The following is a 7,980-nucleotide window of genomic DNA, read 5'->3' as shown; positions in this document are numbered from 1 at the left end:
GTGCAGAATGGTGGTAGAATGTGCATTTGGACATTTAAAGGCGCGCTGGCGCAGTTTACTGACTCGCTTAGACCTCAGCAAAACCAATATTCCCACTGTTATTACTGCTTGCTGTGTGCTCCACAATATCTGTGAGAGTAAGGGGGAGACGTTTATGGTGGGGTGGGAGGTTGAGGCAAATCGCCTGGCTGCTGGTTACGCGCAGCCAGACACCAGGGCGGTTAGAAGAGCACAGGAGGGCGCGGTACACATCAGAGAAGCTTTGAAAACCAGTTTCATGACTGGCCAGGCTATGGTGTGAAAGTTCTGTTTGTTTCTCCTTGATGAAACCCCCCGCCCCTTGGTTCACTCTACTTCCCTGTAAGCTAACCACCCACCCCTCCTCCCTTCAATCAGCGCTTGCAGAGGCAATAAAGTCATCGTTGCTTCACATTCATGCATTCTTTATTCATTCATCACACAAATAGGGGGATGACTACCAAGGTAGCCCAGGAGGGGTGGTGGAGGAGGGAAGGAAAATGCCACACAGCACTTTAAGCACAGCACTTTAAAAGTTTACAACTTTAAAATTTATTGAATGACAGCCTTCTTTTTTTTGGGCAATCCTCTGTGGTGGAGTGGCTGGTTGGCCGGAGGCCCCCCCACCGCGTTCTTGGGCATCTGGGTGTGGAGGCTATGGAACTTGCGGAGGAGGGCGGTTGGTTACAGAGGGGCTGCAGTGGCAGTCTGTGCTCCAGCTGCCTTTGCTGCAGCTCAACCATACACTGGAGCATACTGGTTTGGTCCTGCAGCAGCCTCAGCATTGAATCCTGCCTCCTCTCATCACGCTGCCGCCACATTTGAGCTTCAGCCCTGTCTTCAGCCCGCCACTTACTCTCCTCAGCCCACCACCTCTCCTCCCGGTCATTTTGTGCTTTCCTGCACTCTGACATTATTTGCCTCCACACATTCGTCTGTGCTCTGTCAGTGTGGGAGGACAGCATGAGCTCGGAGAACATTTCATCGCGAGTGCGTTTTTTTTTCTTTCTAAGCTTCACTAGCCTCTGAGAAGGAGAAGATCCTGTGATCATTGAAACACATGCAGCTGGTGGAGAAAAAAAAAGGGACAGCGGTATTTAAAAAGACACATTTTATAAAACAGTGGCTACACTCTTTCAGGGTAAACCTTGCTTTTAACATTACATACATAGCACATGTGCTTTCGTTACAAGGTCGCATTTCGCCTCCCCCCACCACGTGACTACCCCCTCAACCTTCCCCCCTCCCTGTGGCTAACAGCGGGGAACATTTCTGTTTAGCCACAGGCAAACAGCCCAGCAGGAATGGGCTCCTCTGAGTGTCCCCTGAAGAAAAGCACTCTATTTCAACCAGGTGACCATGAATTATATCTCACTCTTCTGAGGATATCACAGAGAGATAAAGAACGGATGTTGTTTGAATGCCAGCAAACATACACTGCAATGCTTTGTTCTACAATGATTCCCGAGTACGTGTTACTGGCCTGGAGTGGTAAAGTGTCCTACCATGAAGGACGCAATAAGGCTGCCCTCCCCAGAAACCTTTTGCAAAGGCTTTGGGAGTACATCCAGGAGAGCCGCGAATGCCAGGGCAAAGTAATCCTTTCACATGCTTGCTTTTAAACCATGTATAATATTTTAAAAGGTACACTCACCAGAGGTCCCTTCTCTGCCTGCTGGGTCCAGGAGGCAGCCTTGGGTGGGTTCGGGGGGTACTGGCTCCAGGTCCAGGGTGAGAAACAGTTCCTGGCTGTCGGGAAAACCGGTTTCTCCGCTTGCTTGCTGTGAGCTGTCTACAACCTCCTCCTCATCATCATCTTCTTCGTCCCCAAAACCTGCTTCCGTATTGCCTCCATCTCCATTGAAGGAGTCAAACAACACGGCTGGGGTAGTGGTGGCTGAACCCCCTAAAATGGCATGCAGCTCATCATAGAAGTGGCATGTTTGGGGCTCTGACCCGGAGTGGCCGTTCGCCTCTCTGGTTTTCTGGTAGGTTTGCCTCAGCTCCTTCAGTTTCATGCGGCACTGCTTCGGGTCCCTGTTATGGCCTCTGTCCTTCATGCCCTGGGAGATTTTGACAAAGGTTTTGGCATTTCAAAAACTGGAAAGGAGTTCTGATAGCACGGATTCCTCTCCCCAAACAGCAATCAGATCCCGTACCTCCCGTTCGGTCCATCCTGGAGCTCTTTTGCGATTCTGGGACTCCATCATGGTCACCTGTGCTGATGAGCTCTGCATGATCACCTGCAGCTTGCCACGCTGGCCAAACAGGAAATGAGATTCAAAAGTTCGCAGTTCTTTTCCTGTCTACCTGGCCAGTGCATCTGAGTTGAGAGTGCTGTCCAGAGCGGTCACAATGGAGGACTCTGGGATAGCTCCCGGAGGCCAATACCATCGAATTGTGTCCACAGTACCCCAAATTCGAGCCGGCAAGGTCGATTTAAGCGCTAATCCACTTGTCGGGGTGGAGTAAGGAAATTGATTTTAAGAGCCCTTTAAGTCGAAATAAAGGGCTTCATCGTGTGGACGGGTGCAGGTTTACATCGATTTAACGCTGCTAAATTCGACCTAAAGTCCTAGTGTAGACCAGGGCTCAGATGCATATGGGTTTACAAGATCAGAATCTTGTCTATACAGATGTCCAGTAGAGTGATAAACATATATGAATGAACTTGGTTTTTAACTCACCAGAGACTGAATCCTAGCATGTAACAGCAATAGCCTTTTGTAACCCTGACCGATAGGGTTGCCAGGTGTCCATTTTCTGACCGGAACGCCCAGTCAAAAAGGGACCGTGGCGGCTCCAATCAGCACTGCTTACTGGGCTATTAAACGTCTGGTTAGCATGGGGCTGGCAGGCTCCCTACCTGGCTCCATGTGGCTCCCCAGGAGCAACCAGCATGTCCCTCCAGCTCTGGCATGCTTCCCACAATTATGGGGACTTTGAAGTGGACCTGTTTCCTAAGCATCACCGGTAATTAGCTGCACAGATTAACATAAGGCAAGTGACTGTTTCCCACCATTCTCAGGTGATTTGTTATACATTTCAAAGAGACAGGACTACAGTGATATCCTGTGTTTACAGTTCATTTAAATGTTAAGATGTCCTTTTGATCTCTGAATTAACAGAATACAGCATAGACAGGGACTGTTTGATTACATTGTTAACTTTTAACAATATATATGTAAACACACAAAACCACAAACATTATCTACCAAAATGTCTCTAAGGGTTGAATTTGGGTCAATTAGCCTGCCAGTTGTTTAACCTTTTCTGGTGATGCGCCACACTTTGTATAAAATTGGTTGTAATTATATAACAGTGGTAGCAACAAAGCTTTTGCATGGTCATATCTTAATCAGATAATGTCACAGCTTCTTACCCTGATTGTCATGCTCTTCATTTGCTGCCCATCCAGTCCTGTGGCGGTGACTGCATTATGATAGAAGAACTACAGAGAGATAAAAAACAACAAATTGTGGGGAAATAACATTTAGTATTACAGTTCTGTACTAACTACCAGTATTTGATGAAATAGAAATATATAACATTCTTTCCTTAACTCCTTTGAAAACAAAAAATAACTAGAGGAAGCCAAAAAGTAAGGCATTACATATTTAATGCAGCTAGGAATTCACACAATGGATATTACTTTCAGTGATACAAACATACAGTTGTAGGTATTCACAGTAAAAAGTGAGTGCTATGAATTGTGGCTCTTTGCTACACATTCTGGATGTTTCAGCTACACATTTTTGGTTATGTTATTACCTTTAGGCACAGACAAGTATGGGTGGCCAGCCAGCTCCATGACCAGTGCAAGAGAGGCAGGACTATGGTCTCACCTACTAACAGCCTATCCCCAGCAGTTGCTCAAAAGAGCACAGAGACTGCAGAGTTTGATCATTACATGGAAGGCACATGTGCAGAAAGACTCCTTGTGCACATGCATGTGTACATACACACCCTAAATATGTTTTTCTATGGCAGTGCAATATGCCAATTTAGTAATACAGGTATGTGAGAGATTAAAGAGGTACACATGACATCACTGTACACTGCATTTTCCATCGTGTGGTAGCCTGTCCTTACCCCCAACTTGGGCAGTGATTTAAAGCCTGTGCCTAATTATTTGTTGCTCTCTTGATGGCCTTAATATGCTCCCCCATGCATTTAGGTAAGGCTAGCACGTACATGCTTTAATAATATCTGTCAAGTATGCTGTGGTTTGTTCACGTCCAGCAAGCTTCTATTTTATTTATGACACTGACATACTGTATATACTCGATCATAAGGTGGTTTGTTTATAAGCCAACCCCCCCAAAATGGATAAGTAAACATGGAAAATTTTTATGACCCATTCATAAGCAGACCCTATAATTCATAAGATGACCCTGTAATTCCCACCTTATCTGGGGAGGGCCAGGGGAGGACATCTGTGGCCTGGCTGGAGCTGCTCCAAGAGCCTGCTCCGGCAGGCCAGACCAGGCGGCGTGGCCGCAGCATGTTCCAGCAGACTGGGTCGGGTGGCACGGCCGCAACCTGCTCTGGTGGGCAGGGCCGAGTGGCACAGCTGCAGCCTGCCAGCCCCAGAGCTGTAGCTGCTTCGGAGGCTGGGGGGAGAACAGCGTGCCCAGAAGCAGAGAGACTCTGGCCCTGCCTCTTTCCTTCTGGCTCTGCTGGCTGTGCTGCCTCTCCTTCCTCCCTCTGTTGGGGGGAGGGGCTGTGTCTCACCTCTCCCTCTCTATACCTGTTCATAAGCTGACCCCCTTCTCTGATGCTTCCCTTTTTTATTAAAAAAATTTGGCTTGTGAACAAGTATATATGGTATATTGTGAATCATTTTCAATTTGACTGTATGGGATAGATTATCCAAAATATTAAAAAATATACTCTCTCTCTCTGTCTCTCTCTCTCTCACACACACACACATTGTGTAAATAAACACACACTGATGGTCTGGACTCATATTCAAAGAATTTTTCCATCCTGCTGCTATTTTTTTTTAAATAAAGAATAAAATCATAGGGGAAAATAAGTGAATGTCTTTCTGCACATAAAAAACACATCAGAATATTTTACTTACCAACATATAAATGGCAGAATTAATAAAATAATAGCTTATCTTATGCAGAAATAATACATGAAGAGTCCAAAGCTATAGGGTGCGATACTAAGTTAAAACTGTCCTATTTAGCTGTAGCAAAAGAGCAAAATCACATTTTTTTTCCAAATTGGAACTCCTGCAGGAAAAGACAATATAGGTTCCTTCACATTGAATCTTCAATGGCTCATTAATGTACTGAGCCCTCTACAGAAGTCAGCATCATTTTTTCAATATTTTACCTAATCCTACTTTCTTTTTTATTGTCCTGGGAAAACTGAATTTGAATTACGTAAATCACTATCCATCTGCTGATACACAAATAATCATCAAAAGTGCTTACAAATAATATAAATCCTTTAAAATATACAAAAAGTAGTACTACAGAACTGTATAACTAAGCAAAACCTATTTTATCCAATATTTTTGCTTATAGGGTAATATAATTCAGTCCAGAGAGTTAGAAAGACAATTTCACTGTGTACAGTTCCCTATGCCTATAAGAATATAATGGGAAGAGAAAGCTAAGTGTTTTGGGGCTGGAATGGGAGGAAAAGCAGCACTGGCTGTTACTTGTCTTTAAAGTTATGAAAAATGTGACTATGATATATTGGGAGCACAAAGACATGATTATTTTCTGAAACAGCAGCAAAATCAGTATGCACAATAAATAATCTAAGATGGTTGAATCACTGAGAGAGTTTTCAAATCTGATATGTATTGTTGAAGCTCTCCAGCTTTTAAAGGAAATATTTTGATACATAACCTTCTTGATACAAGATAATGGCAGCATTGTTTAACTTTAATAATAGTAATTTTACACATATTTAAGAAATGAAAAGTAATGGTATTCCACAGTGAGAATTTTTTTAGAGTATGCAGAAGTACATTTTTTATAACTGAATCTTTATGAAGAACGCAGTTCAGGAAGGTACTTAAATATCTGTATAAATTTAAGCATGAGTGGTGCCACTGATTGACTTCAAAATTTCTCTGTATATTATCATCAGGTTAGTCATACCATACAAGTCCTCACTTATACACAAATACATAGTGATATATGGGCATAAAAGTTTTTATTGTATTTCAAGTTAAAGGTAAGCAGCTTATTCAGTTATTTTCATACTTCAGAGACTCCAGACAAATCTAAAAGCATCTCTCTACTTTTCGTTTTGGGGGTTTAAACCAGATCAAATTGAAATAATCTGGTTTGAAAACACTTGCATACAAACAATGCAATCCATCACTGCATCCTAACTCCGCATTTATTACAAACCCTGGAGTCTGCTTACAAAGTGTTTGCTTTGAATTGTTACTTGTGCTATAATTGTGATGTATGTAGACTTGAATTAGTTTGGTCTGTTGTTCATGTGGACGCAATTGCTGTGCACCACTTTTTGCATGGGTCCAATGGCTATCCTACAGTGCTTTGCAATCAGCCATTAAGACCTGTCCATTCACCTGTGTGACTTCCACTTTCCTTTTGTCACATCCCCAGGCCAACTCTGCCCCCTTTGAAAGCTGGCACAGAATCAGGTTTTGTCCATTTGCTCCTGGATTTTTGTGATGTAACCATGATACCACTCCAGAAGCCCCACAGCTAGCCTTACCCAGATGTTTTTAGCCATACTGAGACCTTGGATCTCATCATCATCTGGGGAGAAGTGTCAATTCAGGAATTGCTTGTGGTCAGCCACTGGAATATATTCCTTTTTGTGGACACTGCACAGCAGATGTCTGCATGGAGCCATGACCAGGATGCTGAGAGGTGCTAGATAAAGATCTAGTAGCTCAGGAAAAAAGTACATTGAATCAGTGGACAATAGGTGACCATTCAGCAGGGGCCATGTGCCCTGTCCATTTTTTGATGACCTGGAAAATTATAATACAGCTTGTCCCAGACACCAGGCGGAATCTGCTGCCTGTGCTCTCCCCACCACCAAGGACAACTGGCCAGACCCATTGGAGAATGAGCAGGAAGATGCCGCAGAGGAGCCGTCCCCTGAACTCCAGGATCTTTTGGGGACTCAAGACCCTGACAGCCCCCATTCTGTCCTGCTGTAATGGACCACAAATCCTGCCATGCATTTCCTGAGTCCAGGTCCCAACCAGGAACCCAGACTGGGGCTGAAGAAGCAGATCCCCTGCAAGGAGCTCTGGAATGAAAGCATTTATCTTTGAAATGTATTGTTATTGTGCCATACTGCCATTCTTGGTACCCCATAGCCACTATCATTGTAGGCAGATGTGAGCTAGTAGCCCTTCAGAGTATCCAGTCTCTGCTCCCCTCCATCCCTTGGCCCATGCTGTCTGTTTAGACACACACCCCCACATACACCCCACCCCTGTACATGTTTCCAAATAGGAGCTGCTCCACCCAGGCAATAGGTCTCTGTGACATGCTAAAGTCACAACTGTTGACTCTTTTCAGGATCACAGCATGAAAGGCAGTTGCTCATCTGCCTATTTTCCTTTCCCTTTCCCTCATCAATTCTGACCAGCAAAACCTCCCTCCTTCTGCTGTCTCAAATGGCAGCCACCAACCTCTACACTGCCCCCTGCCCCGTGGCAAAGATGAACAAAGAAAAAATTCACTTGTGCAAAATTCAACAGTTGTGACAATGGTTACAGGAAAATAAGTTTGGTGAGCGTTCACAGTTTACATGAGATTTAAATGTATATTGTTTGACCAGTAATGGCACAATACAAACAATACAGCTATCAGCTGAGGTACAAATGCCTTGTGTGATTGGGTTTCTACCCCACACTCACCCTGCAGGGGTTAATCAAGGCATCATGGACCTGCCACACCCTGTCCCAGAAAGGAACAATGGATGTGACTCCTACAAGCAACCTAG

At 44.3% G+C, this 7,980-nt stretch overlaps 2 long non-coding RNA genes across 2 annotated transcripts in view; both read right to left on the bottom strand.

Moving 5' to 3' along the window:
- Positions 1 to 532: 532 nt before the first annotated feature.
- On the bottom strand, positions 533 to 1,959 carry LOC140906686 (uncharacterized). Its single transcript, XR_012157207.1, has 2 exons — positions 1,673 to 1,959; positions 533 to 1,084 (listed from the first exon to the last, which is right to left on the bottom strand). It is a non-coding gene; the product is annotated as an uncharacterized lncRNA (long non-coding RNA).
- A 1,437-nt stretch (positions 1,960 to 3,396) lies between these two features.
- LOC140906683 (uncharacterized) overlaps positions 3,397 to 7,980 on the bottom strand; it is a 137,036-nt gene continuing 132,452 nt past the window's right edge. Inside the window, exon 5 of the long non-coding RNA XR_012157204.1 lies at positions 3,397 to 3,469. This is a non-coding gene — a long non-coding RNA (uncharacterized lncRNA). The remainder of the gene's footprint in view (positions 3,470 to 7,980) is intronic.

This window comes from Lepidochelys kempii, chromosome 1, assembly GCF_965140265.1.
Source record: "Lepidochelys kempii isolate rLepKem1 chromosome 1, rLepKem1.hap2, whole genome shotgun sequence".
In the NCBI taxonomy this organism is placed as follows: Eukaryota; Metazoa; Chordata; order Testudines; family Cheloniidae; genus Lepidochelys; species Lepidochelys kempii.
Note: the sequence above shows the minus strand (reverse complement) of the source record. Positions and strands in the feature narration are given on the sequence as shown.